Below are 25,090 nucleotides of genomic sequence, written 5' to 3' on the forward strand. Positions count from 1 at the left end.
ACTTGACTTTGCTTACAGATTGGCGTGAAATCGTGCTCTCACAACAACCACGCTGTTTTGAAACACATAGTTAAAAGTACATGTGTGAATGGTTGTTCGCACTAACGGTTACTAAACTAGCAGCTAGGTGGAGCACAGCTTACCTTTGTCCGGATTACTGTGTTCCCACTGTTTGCCGGCTTTATGATCTGCATCTCCTGAACCCATCCATTTGTGAACTGCACATGAGACTCCAATGCCTTGTAGCTTCGGAACTGTTCTGAAGTGTAGGCGCTCACACCACAAACAAGGTAGCCGAATATGTCTTATGCAAAACTGTGGCAGCAAGTCGTCGTCGGTGCTCCACTCTTTGTTGGGAATTTCATATGGATCCAAACCGTTAATAGTTCCGATTTTTTCCATATACCGGTCCCTGGCTTCCCTGTTTAATGTGTCCCGGTAAATTCCACATCCTTTTCGAGATTTTAACATATTTTTTCAATCTTTTCTTTCACCCTAATCTGCTTCTTCTCCTCGTTCGATTTGCTGTTTGTTTACATTCGCGAGGCCATCAACATGGCCGCCACGTCCCAGAATGCAATGCAACGCCCGAGCCCTATAGTAATTTCAAAATGTTATTTAAAAATATATATATATTTTTTTTTTTGTGTGTGTGAAATTATTTGATTTGGGGGGGACCCTTTTCTCATAGAGACACTTTTAGTAAAAGGTCTGAAGAGCAAAGTTATCTTCCGCAGCATCAAGAACTTTAGGCTTTGTTTGATTATGCGCTGCGAGAGAAAGTGAAACAAAACATTTCCAGTGCCTATGAAATGCGCTATACACATTACATTTGTGAACAATTGGATGACCAGATCGCAAAACGCAGGTCAAGCTTAAATTTGGCTCACCTCACAAAGCCTATTCCTCTCTCGTTCGTCTTGAATCCATATGTTTCCATGGCTGCGATGTAACTTTTAATTGCAAACCTATTATTTGTTCACACCAGACGTGACTTGCGCGAAAAAATTGCGCTATTCGCGCATAGTTGGACGCTTGAACATTTTGAGTTTACTCACTTCATTCGCGCGTGAAAATCACTACACAACAGACGCAAATTCGCGCCATGGGAGGGGCTTCTGCCAGCCGGTTCGTCTCGTTGCAAAATGGCTGACATGGATTGTTTTAAAATACGGTGAATAAGCTCAATTTGCCGGCTTTAACTAGCTTGTAGTCTCTATAGGGTGAATTCAGGGTGATTGGGACACTTTTTCCAAGTCATCTCAATGGCAAAAAGTGTCCCAATCACCCTATGTATAGCTCAAATTGAGTAAAGAGCGTTTTTTTACAACTTACCAGATTGTCCGACCTCCTCACTCACTTTCTTCCAAGCAAGATCCTTTTTATTCCTGTTTCTATAAAGTACGAAGATGTATCGTACAGCTCTGGGTATCCACATTTTGTCCTCATTGTTGTCACTACCAGAGCAAGCTCCTGATTGGTTAACGCAGTGCGAATATCCACCAAAGTTCAGATTTTTCAACTCGCGCGAATCACGCTGTGGCGAGCAGCGAGGCTGAGGGACCGTGAGAGCGGGACGAGGCCGCGGTCATTATTATGATGATGAGCGCCAGCTGCGTGCCGCATTGGCCTCGTCTCTCGCGGAGGAGTGACGGGAGTATAAAGGAGGAGCGACGACAGTGAAGGACGAGAGAGGACCAGGCCTGGATTTTAAGTTGTATTTTTATTTATGGTTTTGTTTATGTATGTGTTTTTTTACTTTCACTTTCTTTGTTTGTTTATTTGATTAAAGTTTATTGTTTATTGTTCGCCTGTTTATGCTTATAGGCTGAGGATGTAGGAACAACCTTCCCTACTTCAAAACTGCTCGTAGATTAGTGTAGAGTAGAAATTGCAATCAGAAATAGCTGTCATGAATACACTGATTTACTTTCTGGATCTAAAGTATGACATACTATAGAAAAAAAAAATAATTAATAAAGTACCCCTATTATGCTATTATAAAGGTTCCTAATTTAGTTTGGGAGGCCTACTACAATACTACAATAGTTCCCTTTCGAAAGGGAACTCGCATTGCATCGAAGCGCTATGGGGAACGCCTTAGCGTGACTGAAACACCTGTAAAATCACGGCAATCCTATTGACCGGAGACAGCCATGACATCATACTAGTGTGACCAGGAAGTATAAAAGGGGGGCGCCCAGTAGTGTTGTAGTCAAGACCACCTAATCCGAGACCAAGTCGAGACCCAGACCAATGTGTGTTGAGCCCAAGACAAGACCAAGACTTTGAGGGGTTGAGACCAAGACAAGACCAAGGCAGGACGAGACAGAGTCAAGACCAAGACCAGACCAGCACTCCTTAAATTCATAGAGATCCATATTACCACCTGAGAAATTACTTATAACTTATAATACATATAATTAGAATAAGACACTATATAGAGCTGTTACCAATCTAATTAAATAATTAACAACCAAATTCATCTTTGTGCTACAGAGGTGATACAGAAGATGCATCTGAATTGGTAAATTACAAATGCATGAAGTCATGCTCAAATTTGTGAAAACATCTCTCTTGCGGTATTGGTTAATTATATCACATGTTATAAATCCAGATCTCATACAATTGTCACAAGGTGACGAAGTGAGGCGGAACTAAGTCCCGTTAGAAGTTGTCCCCCCCCCGGAACGTTGTTGGTGTAACACCAGGCTGGTTCCGGTTGGACATGTGCCCCTACAAAATGGTGGCTAATGGCGGATGATGAGCAGGTGTGAGAGATGACAGAGGATAGTATAAAAAGGAAATAGAGAGACAGTTCAGCGTTCTTCCTTCCCCGAGAGAAGTCATTTCTTCATTGGGTGTGTTGGTTCACGGAGGTTCCTAGAGGGTGCGCAAAGGCTCGGCTGTACAAAGGGTGAAGTGACATTTGTTACAAGGAGTTACAGAGTTGAGTACAGACTGGAGAAACGCCATCAACATCAGAATGGAGATAAGTAGTATGAGTATCGGATTTCATTGAATGTATGCACCTGCACTGAACTGAATATGAAGTTGTGAAGAGTACTGATCACGAGTGTCATTGTCACCTGAGAGAGCGTTTGAACCAAGTCATCATTGAACTATTGCCTCTTCTTATGAGTGTGATCGAGTGTTAAGGGAGTGTCCTCCACGCTTCAGTAAAAAGGCATCTTAACCCACCCAACATCTGAAGATAACGGATTCAGTACGACAGTGGAGAGATTGACCAACGGGTGAGTGCTGGCCTTATTGCACTGAGTGAGAGTGGATATGCAGTGCCTGAATTGATGTGTTGCACAGTATTGCGTTGAAGTGAGGTTGCAGTGTGTGGGGATTAAATTGACTGCCGTTGCACTCCCTATTTTTCCTATCCTTATCCATTGTCACTGAAGAAGGATTTCAGGTGTTGACTGTGAATACCCCCTTTATGCAAATGTGGAAAGAAGATATGCATTGTATAACGTACTCTGTCTGTCAGTAAAGAAATCCCTCGATCAGTGCTCATCTATGTGATGACTGCCCGAGACGAAAGAAGGTGAGCCACCCATTGAACCTACCTCTGCCTGTTGGATAGAAACACACCCAGCCGTAAGCCTGTTCTCTTGTCCCCTGGGGAAATATGTATGCAGTTGAATAACCTATCCTGTTGTTAACAGAGCATTCCTCCGCCAATGGCCTTCCATGTGATGTCCGCCTAAAGTGAGCCACCCAGTGAACCTACCTCTGCCTGCTTGATAGAAGCACACCCAGCCGTAAGCCTGTTCTCTTGTCCCCTGGGGAAATATGTGTGCAGTTGAATAACCTATCCTGTTGTTAACAGAGCATTCCTCCGCCAATGGCCTTCCATGTGATGTCCGCCTAAAGTGAGCCACCCAGTGAACCTACCTCTGCCTGCTTGATAGAAGCACACCCAGCCGTAAGCCTGTTCTCTTGTCCCCTGGGGAAATATGTGTGCAGTTGAATAACCTATCCTGTTGTTAACAGAGCATTCCTCCGCCAATGGCCTTCCATGTGATGTCCGCCTAAAGTGAGCCACCCAGTGAACCTACCCCTGCCTGCTTGATAGAAGCACACCCAGCCGTAAGCCTGTTCTCTTGTCCCCTGGGGAAATATGTGTGCAGTTGAATAACCTATCCTGTTGTTAACAGAGCATCCCTCCGCCAACGGCCACCCATGTGATGTCCGCATAGAGTGAGACACCCAGTGAACTTTCCTCATCTGCTGACCGGAGCACGCGTCAGCCAACATTCTTCCGCCTGGAAGGGAGACCCTTAGTGAGCCTACCCCTGCCTGCCCTGCAGAAGTATACCCCAGTGGTAAGCCTTTGGCTTGTACTGAAGAAACACGTGCATGCATGGATAAAGTGACTCTGCTCTGCTCGATGTTCTAACAAATTCTACTTACCAGGAGACTCACCTGTCCGTCCAAAAGAAGGCCCTTCCCGATTTAAATCTCTGTTCTGTTCAAATGTTCTAACAAGTTCTACTTACCAGGAGACTCACCTGTCTGTCCAAAGGAAGGCCCCCTTCGACTAAAGACTCTGTTTTGCCCAATTGTCCTACACCGTTTTACTTACCAGGACACTCCCCTGCGTGTCGGACAGGTGACCGACTTCCCCTCCCCTCCTCTGGTCAGTGGTTCGGCCCCCGCATTGGTGGGTGGACCCAGAGGCCCCATTGAGACTTTTTATATAACTTTTAATTAAATAAAACTTGTTTTACTCTGATTCCTTGTCTATCTGGTCTCTGGCACGCTCCTCGAGGTGGTCCTGGGTTTTAGGGGTGGGTGTAGACTGGTTTGACCCCCCCCGACCTGTGACACAATAACTTTTTGCAACAATATCTTGAATTTTGTAAATCTAATTTCTGAATCCGCACAATAAATAGATCAAATTAGAAATAAGTTATTGATCTGAAGCAGTAAGTTTTACATCCAATCACATTAATGAATCACACTAATAAATAAATCAGAATGCACTGGCAATTTAGTAATATCCCAGCAGTTGTGGTCTTGAAACAAAATCGCGAATCCTCTTAGTCTGAGACCAAGACAAGACCGAATACAAATGTGGCCGAGACAAGACCAAGATCATCACAAAATGGTCTTAAAGGAACTCCACTTTTTTTGAAAAAAGGCTCATTTTACAAGTCCCCTAGAGTTATATAGTTGAGTTTTACCTTTTTTAATCCAGTCAGCCGATCTTTGTATCTGGCGGTAGCACTTTTAGCATAGCTTAGCATACATCATTGATTCTGATCAGTCCATTAGCATCTCATTCAAAAAATGATGTAACTGAAAAAAATGATTTAACTGTCTTCTACAGTTACATCGTGTGCTAAGAACAACTGAAAATGAAAAGTTGCGATTTTCTACACCTATATGGCTAGGAACTACTTTCTCATTCCTGCGTAATAGTCGCGGATCTTCGCGGCCGGACCATGGCTGTAGCAGCGCAATGATATTACACAGCGCCTGAAAGTAGCCCCCAGCTAGGTAACTTTCAATGTGACCGGCACTAAGTTTGTGTAGTTGCAGAGAAAGTTTCAGGCTTGCAGCCGACAAATTGTGTTGTGGATTTACCTGTGTGATTATTAGCCATGGTTCTGTGTGTTGTAAAGGGCTGTGATAGTAAGTCGAAGGTGTATACTACCACCATGTTTCACAGAATACCAACGAATCATTGTCTTTGGTCATTTTTTGAATGAGATGCTTATGGACTGATCAGAATCAATGATGTATGCTAAACTATGCTAAAAGTGCTACCGCCAGATACAAAGATCGGGTGAATGGATTAAAAAATGGTAAAACTCAACTATTTAACTCTAGGGGACTTGTAAAATGAAGGTGTATTTTTATTTATTTTCTTTTATTTTTTATTTTCAAAAAAAGTGGAGTGTTCCTTTAAGATCGGTCTCGAGTACTACGACACTGGTGCCCCGAGAAAATGTCATCCTCCTCTTTGTCTTCAGAGACTGAGTTTACTGTAGTTCACGTTGATCATCATGGCAAGTGACAAAGGTTTTAGAAAGTGTGCCTGGCGGCCCGGGTCCCGCTCGTGCTGATGTGGAGAGGAGACTGAGATCGTGGGGCTCCTAACTGGAGCTTGCTGAGGAGTTGGAGAGAGTGAATCTGTCATGCCCCTCGGCAGCTGATGAGGGTGTGCTGCTGGAGGATGATGTATTATCCCTTACGTCATCGGATCCAGCGGCCAGTGCTCTGTTGGCATCTAGCCAAGATGAGCAGGAGGAGGCTAAAGCAGGGGAGGATGCAGAAATGGCTGTACTTGCTCAGTCCCCCCCTGCCCCGCGTGTGTGGACCGTTCCACGGCAAGGCTCAATATACCATGGCAGCGTGGTAAGGAGGAACTCGCTTGTGGAAGGCTCGACGAGCGTTTCCTCTCGGGCCACAGACCACCAGCTCCGGTGAGCCTTCCATTCCTTCCCAATTTCCATTACGAGATCGAAAAGGCATGGAAGAACGTCTCAGTTACGTATGGTAACCTTCGTTCCCTGAAGGAGGGAACGGAGACGTACGTCGGACGTCACCGACGAATTGGGATCACTTCAGGGAGCCCCTATCAGCTTCGAGATATAGAGAACAGGCCAATGGGCCATTGGCGTGCGAGATTTGCTTCTCGCACTCTGTCCCGCACCGCGGGTATAAACAGGAAGCGAGAGCAGCGCACTATTGTTTTTCACTGAGGAGCCGAACTAGTGACTCGGTCACTGACGAATTGGGATCCCTTTGGAAAACACCACAGTTACTACCACTTCCAGCGCCCAGCAAAGACCCCCTCAGACCCCGTCTGTTCCGGGTGGGAAAACTCACGCAGGGAGAGTTACTGCTGCTGTTCCGCAAGACCCACTCTGCAGACTATTGCGCTAGGAAAGCGTACCCAGAGGGGCCGTTGCGGAAGGCACATCATGCCCAGAGGGAGTTACCATGTGGAGAATACATGTATGACTGGCCTTGGGCAGTACAACTTACGGAAGTCCCAGGGGTGGCCCCGGCCTTTGCAGGCGGGGGAACAACACCGCACTGAGGGAAAGACACGGGCTCGCCGTAGGGAGCCGTACCGTGGAAGAATACACATATGGGACAGCCGTGAGGGTCACAACATATGGAACCCAGCTTAACACAAGTTCCACCAATGCATACGAATGTTAGACCTGGCGTCGGACGCTCTGCCACGTCTGACTGCCGCGGGTTGCGGAGGACTCGACAGGGTTCGCCGTTCTGGGGAACTCGACTGGAGCAAATAAGCGCACGTATCCGTTCCAAGGGGAAGGGAATAGTGCAGCAAGCCAACACTTAGAACGGGCACTTAGATGTTACTCACTATGGGAAGTGAGCACACAGGAAAATACCAGCTCTACACGGAGGCTATAAAATCTAGCGAACGTGTTAGGTGTCGCCCAGCCCGCAGCTCTACAAATATCTGTCAGCGAGGCACCACGAGTCAGCGCCCAGGAAGAAGCTACACCCCTGGTGGAGTGGGCTCTTAACCCGAGTGGGCAGGGCACGTCTTGGATTTCACATGCCAAGACGATGGCATCCACGATCCAGTGGGCTATCCTCTGCTTGGAGACATCCTTTCCCTTCTGCTGGCCTCCGTAACAGACGAAGAGCTGCTCTGGGGTCCTGAAGCTTTGCGTTCTGTCCATGTAAGTCCACAGGGCACGGACGGGGCAGAGAAAAGCTAGGGCTGGGTCTGCCTCCTCCGAAGGCAGCGCTTGCAGGCTCACCACCTGGTCCCGGAAGGGAGTGGTGGGAACCTTGAACACACATCTAGGCTGGGGTCTCAGGATTACATGGAAGTTACCAGGCCCGAATTTCAGGCACAATTCGTCGACCGAAAAGGCCTGCAGGTCCCCTACCCTCTTGACAGAGGCCGATGCAGTCAGGAGTACTGCCTTCAGAGACAGAATTTTTAACTCTGCTGACTGCAAAGGCTGAAAGGGCGCTCTCTGTAGTGCAGTTGGCACCAGAGTTAAGTCCCAAGAGGGTATAGAGGGAGGGCGAGGCGGATTTAGTCTCCTCGCCCCCCTCAGGAACCTGACGATCAGATCGTGCTTACCTAAGGACTTTCCATCTACCATGTCATGATTAGCGGCGATAGCGGCAACATAAACTTTGAGGGTGGAGGGAGACAGCCTTCGCTCCAGCCCATCTTGTAGGAAGGAAAGCACAGAACTGATCGAACATCTTCGGGGCTTTTCTCGGCGAGAAGAGCACCAATCGACGAACAGGTTCCACACAGCTCTTTTATTGTACATCGTGCATTTATCGTGCACATTGGTCTTTTGAAATTTTGAAGACCTTTTTCACTGAGAGTCAAAATTAGCTATATTACAGACTACATGGAAGTTCATATCAGAAAAAAAGCATAATTGGGGCACTTTAAAGAGCACCTATCATGGAATTTTGAAATTTACCTTTCATGTAGTGTGTAACATAGATCTAAGTGAACAAAAACATCCTGCAAAGTTTGAAATGTGACAGTGCACCGTATATATAGTTATTTTCTTTCAAAAGTAAGAGTCGACTCTGAGTCATTTTTAAGAATCGTTAGAAGACCGAAGCTTTTTCTCTGACTAGATGACGTCAACTTGTCAAGTTATTTGAATATGATACGCCCACTTATTGCGCTCCAAGACGCCAGTGAAAACTAGAAAACATCATGGCGACGAGACGCTGTGTGTGTTCTGAAGTGCGACTCAAAAGCAAACTTTTTTCATCTGCCCAAGGATGAGCATTTGAAGACTAAGTGGCTTGAAGACAAACCATACATCGTTGCGATTGTGTGTTTATTAGTCTTCAAATGTCTCTATTTGCATGTTTTGCAATCTCAGGAAGCTTTTATTATGGCACATGGTATCTTCTTCATCTGTCTGTACCATATATGGACTACATGTGCACAGAGCGCCATCCGGCTGCCAGTATGAATTGAAAACAACACATAAGAGACTCAATCGCTCATGATTAGGCTACATCTGCGCATTTTGAGGAAGTATTGAATAAAAAATACTCCTCTGTTTAGAAATTTGACACAGACATATGAGAATCTATCAATATTTCTCCTCATCTGCACACTTTTGAACTAAAAGCCCTGAGGGATGTTGATTTGTCGCGAGTCTTCGTGAGGAGAATAGAGGAGTTTTTTTATGAATGAGATCAGCTGAGGCTCATATTACAATCAAACAGTACCGACGCGGTTTTCATATTCATAACTCCTGAAACATATTAACAAATTACTGTCACTATAAGACTTTGAGAATAAAACAGAGGTAAAAAATGGAAGCTTGACTCTTAGATCTTTTAAATGATGTATAGATTGACATGGTAATTACTTGCATCTGACAGTCATTTGAGCTAATTTAAACAAATAAAGCTTGAGGACGAATGCGTCCAGTTAAGAGGTTAAACCGAAAACCATTTATGGTGATGTGCATTCCGTTTCCAAAAATATCTGCACAGACTATACCAATCACAACTGACTGGGTCATCGGACCAATCACCGCAGATTAGCGTCACGTAAAGGCGGGGTTTTGAAAAGTGAATCACTAAAGGAATCATTTGAGAATCGCTGTCAAAACAGGTAAAAATAAATGCATATTATAAGAAAACTAAAGTCTTTTTTGTCATTGCATGCATGCAAAACTGTTTTTGGGGACTTCTAAAACAATATTTGGAACATTTTAAATGCCATAATAGGTGCTCTTTAATTATATAAAATGAATACATTTTTGTGGTAGCTTTTTAAATAGTTTGTTCAAAATGGTAAATGGATGCTAAAGATGAATCCGAACGTTTTAATTGTGTAGCACAATTTAAAGAGCACAAATAAAACAGCCTTAAACGCATGTATATTTTGTTTTAAAACATTAGTAAAGACATTCATATCCACAGAGGACAAATAAAAAATATAAGCTAAAACTTTATGCTTACAGAATCTTCATTGGGTTTGAAAGTTGGACGGCATTGTCTTACATCCCCTTCTGTCACTATCACCATAATGAGCAAGTTAGTGACATAAATCTCACTAATTGAATTTGCATGTAGATGCCTAGCTTGATTTAGAGCCCCGTTTCGGGGGTGGGTGAATTGGAATAGATTCAGCTGTGGATGCAACATTAACTCCCAGTGCTTTAAATCAGCACACTGCAGACAGACAGCGGTTGCCATGTCAGTACAGAAGGGCATGTAAAATACATGGGGCCTTTTGGGTAACCTTGTGCAAAGTAGTTAATGATTCAGCCGCTCTGGGAGTTGGAGATGTTCTACACTGTGCCAGCTCCTTCTTATGGATCGCAGAAGCTTTCACTCTGCTGAAGTTTCTATGTTCACAGCTTTGACTGCTCTAGCCCGTTCAAAACACTGCTGTTCCTGTTGTTCTTTTTTCTTTTTTTTCTGATTTAGGAATTATTCTACTGATGTTAAATCTCTACTGTGTTGTGGAGCTTGTTACAACTGAAGCTGAATTTGATCTGAATGTGTGATGGGAACTGATGATATTTTTGTAAAACTGGCAATATATATATATATATATATATATATATATATATATATATATATATATATATATATATATATATATATTTAACTGCCTGTTTTACAAAAATATCATCAGCTCCCATCAGACATTCAAATCAAATTCAGCATATATATATATACACTCACCTAAAGGATTATTAGGAACACCTGTTCAATTTCTCATTAATGCAATTATCTAATCAACCAATCACATGGCAGTTGCTTCAATGCATTTAGGGGTGTGGTCCTGGTCAAGACAATCTCCTGAACTCCACACTGAATGTCAGAATGGGAAAGAAAGGTGATTTAAGCAATTTTGAGCATGGCATGGTTGTTGGTGCCAGACGGGCCGGTCTGAGTATTTCACAATCTGCTCAGTTACTGGGATTTTCACACACAACCATTTCTAGGGTTTACAAAGAATGGTGTGAAAAGGGAAAAACATCCAGTATGCGGCAGTCCTGTGGGCGAAAATGCCTTGTTGATGCTAGAGGTCAGAGGAGAATGGGCCGACTGATTCAAGCTGAAAGAAGAGCAACTTTGACTGAAATAACCACTCGTTACAACCGAGGTATGCAGCAAAGCATTTGTGAAGCCACAACACGTACAACCTTGAGGCGGATGGGCTACAACAGCAGAGTACCACGAGTACCACTCATCTCCACTACAAATAGGAAAAAGAGGCTACAATTTGCACAAGCTCACCAAAATTGGACAGTTGAAGACTGGAAAAATGTTGCCTGGTCTGATGAGTCTGGATTTCTGTTGAGATTTTCAGATGGTAGAGTCAGAATTTGGCGTAAACAGAATGAGAACATGGATCCATCATGCCCTGTTACCACTGTGCAGGCTGGTGGTGTAATGGTGTGGGGGATGTTTTCTTGGCACACTTTAGGCCCCTTAGTGCCAATTGGGCATGGTTTACATGCCACGGCCTACCTGAGCATTGTTTCTGACCATGTCCATCCCTTTATGACCACCATGTCCCCATCCTCTGATGGCTACTTCCAGCAGGATAATGCACCATGTCACAAAGCTCCAATCATTTCAAATTGGTTTCTTGAACATGACAAGGAGTTCACTGTACTAAAATGGCCCCCACAGTCACCAGATCTCAACCCAATAGAGCATCTTTGGGATGTGGTGGAACGGGAGCTTCGTGCCCTGGATGTGCATCCCACAAATCTCCATCAACTGCAAGATACTATCCTATCAATATGGGCCAACATTTCTAAAGAACGCTTTCAGCACCTTGTTGAATCAATGCCACATAGAATTAAGGCAGTTCTGAAGGCCAATGTAGGTGTGTGTGTGTATTTGTCACAATTCACCTGTGTGAGTGCCCGTGATTACCACCAGAGGGCACTCCACCCCAGACTGTCACTCCATCACAAACTACATTTCCCAATACTCACTGCTCCTCATTACCCTGTTTACCTCACCCTATATAAACCTGGTTATCTCAGTCATTCATTGCGAAGTCTTGTTTGTTGTAAACTGCATTTCTGAGCGTTTCCCATGGTTTCATGGTTTTGGATTTCTTGCCTGTTCCGTGGATTACCCGTTTCCCTGTCTCTCCTGTCTTGTTTGCCTGTTTGGACTGATTACCTGTTATGACCTCTTGGCTGTTGGTTGACTAAGAGTGTGGATTACCCTTTAATAAAGCTGCGTTTGGATCCTCAACCAGTTAAGTCTCGGAGCAGTACGTTACAGTATTAATTTAATTTGTTTTTAAATGTTTCAAAAGTGTTGGTTCAAGTCTAGGAATAATTTTCTCTTTTTTTCCCCTCAAATCTTGTAATACAAAAATACATAAAAAATGCAATTAATACATTTATGCTATTGTTTCCTATAAGTTTTATTAAAATATTTGTATTTAGATATTTTATATCAGATAATTGAAAGCTTTGGGGAGCCAAATCAAAGTCATGTTGTGCAACCAATGTGCAGAAAAAAAAAACGACGCTACGGGGAACGCCTCCAGCGTGACAGGTGTCTGAACTACTATCGAATCACGGCAATCCTATTGACCGGCGGCAGCCTATGATGTCATCAAGGTGCGACCAGGAAGTATAAAAGGACTCCTTTGCCAACATGACACGCCATTCGTCTTCAGGGACTGTCTGGCAGGCAAACCCTGAGGCATGGCAAAGCGACGCAGCGTCTCGTTCCCTGTTCTCAGGGAACCTAGGTTACATACGTAACCGGAGACGTTCCCTTTCGAAAGAGAACTCGCGCTGTCTTATCGGCAGCGCCTACAAGCACTGGAACCTAATCACATTGTCCATAGCAGGGTACTCGGCAAACCAAACGCCTTGTACCCCCTAAGCGGGGGGAGTACCACATACGCCACCCACCTCATGAAGGTCCTAGCTTTAATAGCGGCCTACCATACCGTGTGGGGCGTCAGCCATGGCAATGCTCTGGCTACAAGGGAGCTCACGACCAAACCTACATAAACCAAAAGATTGCGAAGTGCTACTCAACCCGAGCCATGGGTGAGGCAGAATGATACAGAGCTAGGTGTGGAGGTACTCAAATCTACCCTGCCTTGTCAGGGGAGTACTACCAACTGGCCAGGGCATATACAAGAAAGGCCAGCGCCTGCCAAAAAACTGGCGGCTTCTAAAACTAGCTCTGGAGGGCCGGGCTGAGCTATGCATACGGAATTTTCGTACTTGCATGAAAAACGCCTTAGCCCTGCCCCACGACTACTGGCTAAGTCGCTATCAATTCTGCACAGCACCACCCTGCATTACTAGAAAAAGCCCCAGAACGCAGGTAAGGGGGCGGGCCTTGGCTGGACTACTCTGCATAAGAGGAGGCTACATTAGGGACAAATAATAAAGCTAAGTTCAAAAAATGGAACAGCTACCCGGAGCGCGACCGCTTCTAGGCGTGCGTCTCCGTAATCCCTAGAAAGCCTAGGCCAATCTAGATCTATACCCGAGGTCCGAGAGGGCCACTATTATTGCACCAAACAAAAAGGGCAATTGGGTAGAAGTACCAGTGGCTCTAGATCTAACTGTAGTTCTAGCGTAGTCTGATCCTGCATTTTCCATAACTTATACTGAGAGAAGATACAGACCGCCTTACCCTGAGGCGGCTACCAGTTACCATCTTAAAACTAGGAGAAATATACGGCCAGCCTTTCCTCTTTTTTTTTTTTTTTTTAAGAGAAAAAACGCTACATACCTGCAGGAATGAGCGCCATTCCCAGTGCTACTTACACATTTTAAAGGTCTGGGAGATATAAAAGCCGTTCCACAACCACAGCACTTAACAGAACGGCTGTTCTAAATATATATTCCTTGCTGGCTCTCCACTAGCAACACTAGCTCACCATGGAGCCTAGGCAACTGGTGTATAATGTTTTATCGTTCTAGCCATCCTAGCATGGGAACTACAGGCCCTAAGAAATATCTGACAATATCTGAAATATCTTATAGGGGACTTACCCGCTCGCCTGCGGCGCGCCATGATATCCACCCACAAGCTTAATTCACCACATGTATACTTAGGTGTACCACTACCACGGGCTGAGGGGGTGCACTCACAGACGAGCCAGGCGGGCCCTAGCACATCATCGCGGACCCACCTAGGCCGGATGTAAGAAGCGCCTGGGGAGATGATGAAGAAGAGGAGTGAGGGTCAATGTAATTCTTAGCTCACCCTCAGGGAGGAGACCCATCATGAACGCTGACTGCGTTTTGTGATACAGAGCTCCTACTTCTCCCGGGAGTCCGCCTCTCTGTGCCCCACCCCCGACTGTGGGGGGCGCACGAGAGGCAATGCTGGCCCTTGGGCCCTGTCTCCGGTCCTCGGACCGTGACGCCTCCCGCCTTCCTGGGACCCGGATCTCAGTGGCATGCAGGTCCTCAGACGCTGCCAAATGTTCGCTATTCCTCAGCGATGCTGGCCCTCGGGCCCAGACTCCGCCTGTTGCGCAACCACCGCATCAGGGAAAACATCCCCTGATCGAGACCCCTCAGCAAACCGGCCTGGTGCAAACAAAACACCGCCATGGTGTAAGAAGTAGCACCGGGCTGACCCGCTGCTGTGTATGCCCTGCCACTAAAACGACACATCGTTTAGGTGGCAGGGTTGGAGCTCTCAGCTTCCCAGATGCGAGATAAAACATCCCATTAATCTGAGGCAACGACACATACCCCTATTCTTCCATCCTCCCGACATCAGCGGCATACTGCTGATATCATACCGCTGATATCAGAGAACATGAACCGAACATAGGTTATTCCATGCCCTCTCAATCTAATTAGGAAGATCAGGAAGGAATGAAAGCCCAACTGAGCCGATGATTATGGCTAGGGAGAAATTGATCGTTTAGTCCAACACGAGCGATCTCTCCTCTAACGCGACAACACAGCGGCCGCAGCCCGCCTGCAGCGCAATTCATAACATTCAACGGCTCAGCATACACAGTCGGAGTGGCTGAGAAGATTAATCCTCCTTCTCACAGCCATCCCTAGAGCACTTGCAAACAAGTCTCGTCAGCCGCCAGATCGTCAAAGGGAAGAATGCCTTCCCGTGACGATTCAGTGAGCTCTATCCGGGAAACCGTGACGTGCGTCCGTGCTCAGCCTCGGCCTGAGTGGGACCGCATCATCAGTCTCGGATGCCAAACCCTCTTCCCTCAGGAAGAGAATCAGACAAGAGCAGAGCGATCTCAGATTGACAAACGCTCATATTATTACAAACAAACAAACAACTCGATAAGAGCTGACTGTGCATGCTCTTGATCCCAGGCAGAAACACACAGCTTGTGTGTATACAATAATGAATTTGGATTACCTTAACTCGAAGCAATTCAGACAACACAGGTGACAACTTACCTGAAGACGAAGAAGCGGTGTCATGTTGGCAAAGGCGCCCTTTTATAATTCCTGGTCGCACCTTGATGACATCACAGGCTGTCGCCGGTCAATAGGATCGCCGTGATTCGATAGTAGTTCAGACACCTGTCGCGCTGGAGGCATTCCCCGTAGCGTCAAGCTGACGCAGCGCGAGTTCCCTTTCGAAAGGGAACATATAACATGAAATGGTCGTCACCTTTATTTATATAACGCTTTTTACATTGCCGATTGTTTCAAAGCAGCTTCACCGTGTTAAACAGGAAAATAATGCAACATAATTTGATTCGGCTTTACAGCCACTCTGGAGAAAACGGTATGTTATCCATCTCATTTCAATTATCATATAGTGACAATGCGGGCAGATCAGTAATTTAGCTGAACATTTATTTGAATATTTAGTTGAAAATGTAATGTCCCCAACTGAGAAAGCCAAGCCAAAGACGACCAAAACTCCATCAGGTGGCAAAATAGAGAAAAATAAACCTTGGGAGAAACCAGGCTCAGTCGGGGTGCCAGTTCTCCTGTGGCCAATCATAATTATTAGATAGGGATATTCGAAAGATCGGAGTCATCGCGCCGGATACAGTTTATTGAGGATGCCGTGCTGATGAGGCAATTATTAGATAGGAATATTCAAAAGATCTGAGTCATCACACCGGAGACGGGTTTATTAAGGATGCCGTGCTGATGAGGCAATTATTAGATAGGAATATTCGAAAGATGGGAGTCATCACGCTGGAGACAGGTTTATTGAGGATGCCGTGTCGATGAGTCAATTATTAGATAGGAATATTCGAAAGATCGGAGTCATCACACCAGAGACGGGTTTATTGAGGATGCCGTGCTGATGAGGCAATTATTAGATAGGAATATTCGAAAGATCGGAGTCATCACGCTGGAGACAGGTTTATTGAGGATGCCGTGTCGATGAGTCAATTATTAGATAGGAATATTCGAAAGATCGGAGTCATCACACCGGAGACGGGTTTATTGAGGATGCCGTGTCAATGAGGCAATTATTAGTTAGGAATATTTGAAAGATCGGAGTCATCACGCCGGAGACGGGTTTATTGAGTATGCCGTGCTGATGAGCCAATTATTAGATAGGAATATTCGAAAGATCGGAGTCATCACGCTGGAGACGGGTTTATTGAGGATGTTGTGTCGATGCAGCAATCATTAGATAGGAGTATTCGAAAGATCGGAGTATCACGCCAGAAACGGTACATTGAGATGTCTTGTCGATAAGGCAATTATTAGATAGGAATATTCAAAAAGATCGGAGTCATTACGGCGGGGACGGGTTTATTGAGGATGCCATGTCGATGAGGCAATTTCAGGGGGAGTCTAATTGACACGGTCTCTGCAGACACTTCAGGGATGTGTGGGTCATGTCTGGGCGCAGGTCCACCATCTGATCTGGATACAGCCCGGATCGGGCTGACTGCAGTAAACCTCAGGATAAACAGAGAGACTAACATTAGCGTAGATGCCATTCTTTTTATGATGCAACAAGTACATGTACGTGTACAGAAGTACGTGTTATGGGAAGTGTTCCCGGTTCCGGCTGACCCAGTTAATGCAGCCTAACAATCATTTAACTGATTTGAATAATATGCATTTAAAAAAAAAAAATGTGCATGATATAAAGGACCCCTGCAGACTCTCATGACTGTGTCAAGATCAATACATATCTTAAAATATAAGATAATTGACATTTTAATGAAAATGCAAAGGTAATTCTGGTTGCAAAAAAAATCTTTATATGTATGAATTAATAATTTATGATATTTGTACTTTATACCTTGAAAATTAGATTTTTGAACTAAAATTTTGTGAACACAAGCATATATTTTTGGTATATGGAAAATTTGCTTTTACTTTTTGCCTAAATATTCCTTTACTTGTTACACCAAATGATTTTTAGTCACTAAATTGAAACTTTCCCTGAACTTAATGACCTGGAGTCATTAAAATGAACCTTTTTGGAAAGCACCACAAATACATTTCTAAGAACTGTGCATGTATTTTAAACTACAATCCCCCTCACACTGACCCAATACACACACACATATCATGGATACTCATAGTTGTCATTGACCCTAAAAGAATATTTAATATCTCTGTGCTGGTGGCATGTGTCTTCTCAACTGTTTCCTTCATTATGAGGCTCCTGTATATGTGCAAGTCCTTGTAATTTGGACTTTTCTTTAATAACTATCGATGCAAATTAACTAAGAAAGACACCTCAGGTACCGAGAGCAGCATACGAAATTTAAATTCAGTACATTTGTACTTTCCTCTGGATACACACATTAACCCTGAGCACATTCCAGCACTGCAGTCCCTGTGCGACACGGACAGAATAACACACTCTTTCCAACAGGTTTCTCTAAACAGATAATTGTGCCATCGGGTTAAGAGTTTCTCCTTTAAATCTTGCCTGGAAGTCTTTAAATCCGTTCAGCCCGTCTCATGTTCCCGTCCCTTTTCTCATCCCCTCAACCTCCACTCAGCGTGCGGAGACGATAAAAGAAAAGCCAAACAAAAAGTTTGTTGTGAGAGAAGTGAAAGAGAGAAATGGAAGACGAGGGGAGCACCTGAAATACTCACTGTTTTATTTATGGAGGCCCTGCCTGCCACGAAGGAGACAAATTACCTTTTAACAATGTGAAATAGAATTTTGTTTACAAGGCTGCACTTCCCCATGCTTTTTAAATGAGATTTCTCTATGCTCCCATTTATATCCCTCGGCATTATCATCTCAATCTCTCAAAGCCAATCGCTCTTAAAGGCAAACGCTGGAAAGAAAGGCATGAATCTCTTCTCATAAAACCAGCCATTAGGAATATTGGCAAAATCTACACTTCTGTCCAGCCCAATGCTAATTCGTTGCCATCGGGTGCTTTTGCAGCTACATGTTATTTAAAGCTGGAGCTCTATCACTAGAGAAAGGGTGTCTGACCCTCAGTAAGAGGTCACACTTCTGGATATCTCCAGCACTGAGTGGCCATCTGGAGAAGAACAAAAGGTTAAAAGTATGCAGGGCCTGTTGCAATGTAAAACAGAGATGAAAGGGAGAGAGAGAAAAAGAGCAGAAGAGAAGTGCATTTTAAGAGCTTGTTGTATTATGGGGTTCTGCCCATATTGAACTGAGAACATCCCATAAATTAACGGTGCAACACTCCATCCAAAAGTAAAATAGAAAAAAGTCTTACGGACATTCTGAGTTAATTTATCTCTGGCCTTTTTTGGGACTCTTGACAAAGATTTTTTTTAAAGCTTCTTTTGAGCGCAGGGACAGTATGGGGATATAGTATCTATATATATATACCGATCAAGCATGACATTATGACCACCTTCCTAATATTGTGTTGGTCCCCCTTTTGCGGTCCAAACAGCCCTAACCTGTCGAGGCATGGACTCCACTAGACCCCTGCAGGTGTGCTGTGGTATCTGGCACCAAGATGTTAGCAGCAGATCCTTTAAGTCCTATATGTTGTGATATGGGCCTCCATGGATCGGACTTGTTTGTTCAGCACATCCCACAGATGCTCAATTGGATTGAGATCTGGGGAATTTGGATGCCAACAACTCGTTGTTGTGGTCCACAAACCATTCTGGAACCATTTTTGCTTTGTGGCAGGGCGCATTATCTTGCTGAAAGAGGCCACAGACTGTTTCCATGAAAGGGTGTACATGGTCTGCAACAAAGTTTTTGTAGGTAGTACGTGTCAAAGTAACATCCACATGGATGGCAGGACCCAAGGTTTCCCAGCAGAACATTGCTTCTTCTCGTAGTGCATCGTGGTGCCATGTGTTCCCAAGGTAAGCGACGCACCCGCACCCGCACCCGCACCCGCACCCGCACCCGCACCCGCACCCGCACCCGCACCATACATATGATGTAAAAGAAAACGTGTTTCATGAGACCAGGCCATCTTCTTCCATTGCTTGGTGGTCCAGTTCTGATGATCATGTGCCCACTGTTGGCGCCTTCGGCGGTGGACATGGGTCAGCATGGACACCCTGACTGGTCTGCGGCTATGCAGCCCCATACACAACAAACTGCGATGCACTGTGTATTCTGACACCTTTCTATCAGAACCAGCATTAACTTCTTGAGCAATTTGAGCTACAGTAGCTCAGCTGTTTGATCAGACCACATGGGCTAGCCTTCACTCCCCACGTGCATCAGTGAGCCTTGGCCACCCATGACCCTGTCGTTGGTTCCTTTTTTGGACCACTTTTGATATATACTGACACCCCACAAGAGCTGCAGTTTTGGAGATGCTCTGATCCAGTCGTCTAGCCATCACAATTTGGCTCTTGTCAAACTCGCTCAAATTCTTACACTTGCCCATTTTTCCTGCTTCTAACACATAAACTTTGAGGACAAAATGTTCACTTGCTGCCTAATATATCCCACACACTAACAGGTGCCGTGATGAAAAGATAATCAGTGTTATTCACTTCACCTGTCATAATGTTATGCCTGATCGGTGTGTATATATATATATATCAAAAATACAAAAAAACAAACAAAAAAACAATATTGTGAAATATTATTAAAATGTAAAATAACAGTTTTCTTTTTGAAAATATTTGAAAATATAATTTATTTCTTTAATGCAAAGCTGAATTTTCAGCATCACTACACCAGTCTTCAGTGTCACATGTTCCTTCAGAAATAATTCTAATATGATGATTTGCTGCTCAAGAAACTTATATGATTATTATCAATGTTGAAAACTTTTGGAAAACTTTCAATTAAATATCCGATATGGGCCAATGGACAATTAACCAATATGGCAATTTTTTCTTGTCAACCTGCCTTTCAGAAAAGTAGTCGGTTGATACTTGTCAGTGGGTCAGTGCTTATACCTTATGTAAATTACTCAAAATACTGTTTGTGTGCCACATAACAGTATTTGCTGTTTCTGTTCATTACTGTATTCCTAAGTGCATGAGTGGCAAGAATACCTGTACAGCTAAGATGGTGAGAAGTTAAAACCTGCATATCTCATCATGAGGCTTACATAGATGCTTTCATACAAATTTGCGAATTTAACTTGTGCGTAAAATATTGCATAAAACATTTGCGAGTGTCCATCCCACGTGTTCAAGAGAACAAAATAGTCACTTCCTGGGAAATTGGCACAAAATATAATAAAATGTATAAAAATGGAAGTTCAATTCAATTCAATTCAATTCAAATTTATTTGTATAGCGCTTTTCACAATACACATTGTTTCAAAGCAGCTTTACAGAAAGTGCATTTCATAGATGTACAGTAAAAATGTTAGAAAGACAATGTTAAAGAATAATGTTCGAAAAAGTTAATCAATCGTGTATTAATTTAGGCCATAACAACGCTGGCGTTGAGTCGTCTCTTCACAGGCGTCGAGTCGTCTCATCACAGGTGTCGGGGCATCCGAAGTCTCCATGAGAGGCTGGATACAAACTGGAGCTGATGAACTATTTACCTCGGGACTAGTGTCCCGAGATAACAACAGAAAAGCAGATGGGAAATGATTAGCGTAGCTGCTGTTCAGAATATTATATTAATGCTTTTGATCCGATTTAACTGTAGTATAAAAAGATTATAATGTGAATGCTTGGCTAAAGAGATGCGTCTTTAATCTAGTTTTAAACTGGGACAGCGAGTCTGAACCTCGAACAATATCAGGAAGACTATTCCAGAGTTTAGGAGCTAAATGTGAAAAAGCCCTCCCTCCTTTAGTGGACTTAGATATCCTAGGAATGACCAGAAGCCTAGAGTTTAGTGATCGTAAAGAGCGCAATGGATTGTAGGGCGATAGAAGATCCGTTAGATACACTGGAGCTAAACCATTTAGGGCTTCATAGGTTAGTAGCAATAGTTTGTAATTGATACGGAACTTCACAGGTAACCAGTGTAGAGATGATAAAATTGGTGTTATATGATCATATTTTCTTGACCTAGTAAGAACTCTAGCAGCTGCGTTTTGGACTAACTGTAGTTTGTTTATTGAGGATGCAGGACAACCAGCTAATAAAGCATTACAGTAATCTAATCTCGAGGTCATGAATGCATGAACTAACTTTTCTGCATCAGAAATAGATAGCATGTTACGTAGCTTAGCAATGTTTCTAAGATGGAAAAATGCCGTTCTTGTAACATATGAAATATGATTTTCGAATGTCAGGTTGCGGTCTAATATAACACCCAGGTCTTTTACTGTAGTGGATAAAGTGACAGGACATCCTTCCAAGGTAAAATTGTATTGTGAGAGGTTTTGTGGGCAGTTTTTTGGACCAATAAGTAACACCTCCGTTTTATCTGAAGTTGCTACAATCAGGGAAGCCACTGTGGCTATTTTTTTGGTAACGCTTTATTTTAGGCTTTTTTATATAGTTGACTATATGCAACATTGCATCTACATGTCAGTGTTAGTTGATTATTATTAGCTAACACTTAATTTCGATGTTCCCCAACTAGACATTCTACGGACTATAACTCTGCAGATACATGTCAACTTATTCTACTAATCCTAACCATCTACTAATACTCAACTAACACTCTAATTAGAACTAGTTTACATATAGTTGAAATGTTACTTATTGTCAACAGAATGTCTGAAGGGGACCATCAAAATAAAGTGTAACCCTTTTTTCCTATATCATAAATGACTTGCTCCTCAGAGCACACAGACAAAACGCAATAAACATTATGATATCTTGCATTGGGATGCCTGGTGTTTGATAACACAATCTGGAAGGTCATTAAACCAAATTATTCTAATGACAGACTTTGCCTCAGGCTTTTCAGAATGGTCAAACCAACATTTGAGATTCTGTGCAATGAAATTCGTCAGCTGGTTAGTTCAGTTATCCAATCACATTTATTGTTGAGGCAAAGTCCTGTGAGTTTGTTTTTTGCACATTGAGGGATTTGTCCGGTAAATGTATTTTCATGGTTGTTTATGCGCATGCCGTTTTATCGGATAAAAAAATGTGTCCACCTCAAGTATGTCAACTTATTCTACTAATCCTAACCCTCATAACCTCATAGTTTAAGTATTTGTTTTAATCTATGAGCATCTTGCATCTTTGTTTAATATTTTTTATGCAATATTTTTAAATCTGCATAGTTGGATAGAAAGGTATTGTCATAAATATTACAAAATACAGTCACACCCCATTTACTTATAGTTTCTGTTAGCAATACTTGATTAATTTCGGAGCAGTTTGAGAATTTTGGCTTTACACTGATCCAGCGGCAGAAGTAATCGCGTAACCCCCTATACTATGGTCCTCCTCACATTCAATCTCTCAATTTAAGCATGAAAATAACCTGTTGTCTGTGTATTCCAGTTACAAAATAAATAATGTTTTGTATTTTTCCAAACAACCAGGAATTGTTATTGTTTTTATACTTTTACAGCTTTTTTTCATGCATGCATCATCATAGCATTTGTTCTCATAAACAAATACAAACTTGCTGATTAAATATACATCAACTTGGATTTCCCTTATGGCTATAGAATTTATTTTGTTTTGTGTCAAGCACTGCCCTATCTAGGCTGTATTATGTTCACTTTGCTTAAAAATCAAAGTTATTTAGTGAGAATAGCTTTATGTTGGCCAAGGATTTTTAAGGCATTGAATGTCAACAATACACACTTTTTAAGGTCAACATTTGCATTACCAACCCAATTAGGCCAAGGGTGCAATTTATGAACACTCTCTCTAATGATAACCTGCTAGACGTTAATTTATGTACCTCCACAGCTATTTGCAGAAGTTGATAGTAGTTTTTTTTTCACTATTCTCAAAAACTTTAGGTCTTTTGTGAGGGGGATTTTGTGGATTTCTAGAGAATTGGTGCTCACTGCAGACCAAAGCCAGATGATGTGTGGAACTTTGTGATAGACTAGATGTTTTTAATGCTCAAGTCCACAACTGAATGTAGTAGGGCTGCACAATAAATCACAATTAAACTGTACGCAATTTGACAAAGGCTGCAATTATTTAATGCACAGCATCTCAGTGCAGCACGGCTACGATCAGTAGTAAATGCTACTCCATTTGCAAGCCAGAGGGCGCTCTCGTGCAAGGTACTCCAAATAGAGTACCGAAGTTATGACGTCACTTTGTAGGCCAAAACGCGGAAGTGAGTTAGCATTTTAGCACTTCCGGTTCCCTCGCCCTAAAGTCTATGGGTTTTTTGAATGGGTTTTTGCTAAATCGCCTGAAATAAGGTCTTTGGTTAACAAAGCCTCTAAATATTTTCACGTTTTGATCTATGACATAAAACACATAAGTTAAAACCTGCTTGTGATTTTTTAAAACTTTATTGTGTCTTAAAAATGGTGGTTGCTAACAAGTTGCTAAGAGGGACTACATCCTTTGGCGGGGACTTTAGACGTCATCGTGACAAACCTCTCACTAGCCCGCGTTTCAGCATCACTTATGAAGAACTTATGTGGCGTGAATAAATCGCGCTATTCGCGCGAAGTTGGATTCTTGAACATTTGAGTTTACTCGTTTCATTTGCGTGGGACATTCACTGCACAACAGACGTGAATTCGCGTCATAGGAGGGGCTTCTGCTAGCGGCTTGTGTCGTTGAGAAATGACTGACATGGGCTGTGTTTAATACTGTTAATGTGTGACAAAACGTAGTTTTAAGACTTTTTCAGATGATAATGTAGTTGTTTAAAGCTCAAATCTGTGGTTTATTTATAAGAAGAGTGCCTATTTGAACATTTTATCTAGCGTTTTCGGAGTTATGAGCTCCAGTGGATCAGCCGCGCTCCGTGCTTGTTTACCCGGCGAATTTCAGAGAGGCACGCATAAACAAAATTAGTTTCTAACATTTTTGGAAAAAACTAATGGCCAATATTTCTCATGAAAAAGTGGATAAGTGTTCATACACAGTGCAGATCATAATGAGCGAGCGTGTTTTTTAAATAAAGTTTGAGGAAGCTTGATGATGACGTTGATCCGCGACCATGGTGTGCTGTAGTCCGTTTAAAGCCTACCGTTAGCATTTTATATCTGACGGCTTTATTTAGGCTTCAAAATGTATACATTTTGGATTAATTTGTAAAGATAATCTTGATAGAAAAAACGTGTAAGGGTCATAACTCTTTGTTGAACACAGATCTTATTTTTTGCGATTTTCCAAAAGTCTATGAGGAAAATGCATGGCTTTTCGATCGAGGGAACCCATGCGCCGCTAACTTCCGGGTTGGCCTACAAAGTGACGTCATGACTTCGGCACATGTGCAGTAGAAGTACAATAGAGGGTATACGCATGATGTCACCGTCGGCCGGAGTGACTGCAGTTACGCCCACTGAGTGGCAGAAAGACTTGAGTGGCTGCATTGGTTTTCAGCGTGAATGCAGCGAAAAACTCAAAACACATCTAAAATTGGAAAAAGCTTTGAGATTGACTGTAAATCTGATGTATTTTTTTAAAGACTGACGAAAGCTACATAAGACAGAAACAAATGGATTGTTGCAATTCACAGAAACAACTTGTAACGCATTGTGTCCAGAGGATATTGGGATAGCTTGTTTGGCTAGAGACTTCACGCGTTTTCGCAGTTTCCCCGATTAAATCCAGTCACGCAGCAGATCTTCTGCCACTCATTCAGGCTGAGAGGGGCGTGTTCA

This window comes from Gobio gobio (assembly GCF_949357685.1).
Source record: "Gobio gobio genome assembly, chromosome: 3".
NCBI lineage: Eukaryota > Metazoa > Chordata > Actinopteri > Cypriniformes > Gobionidae > Gobio > Gobio gobio.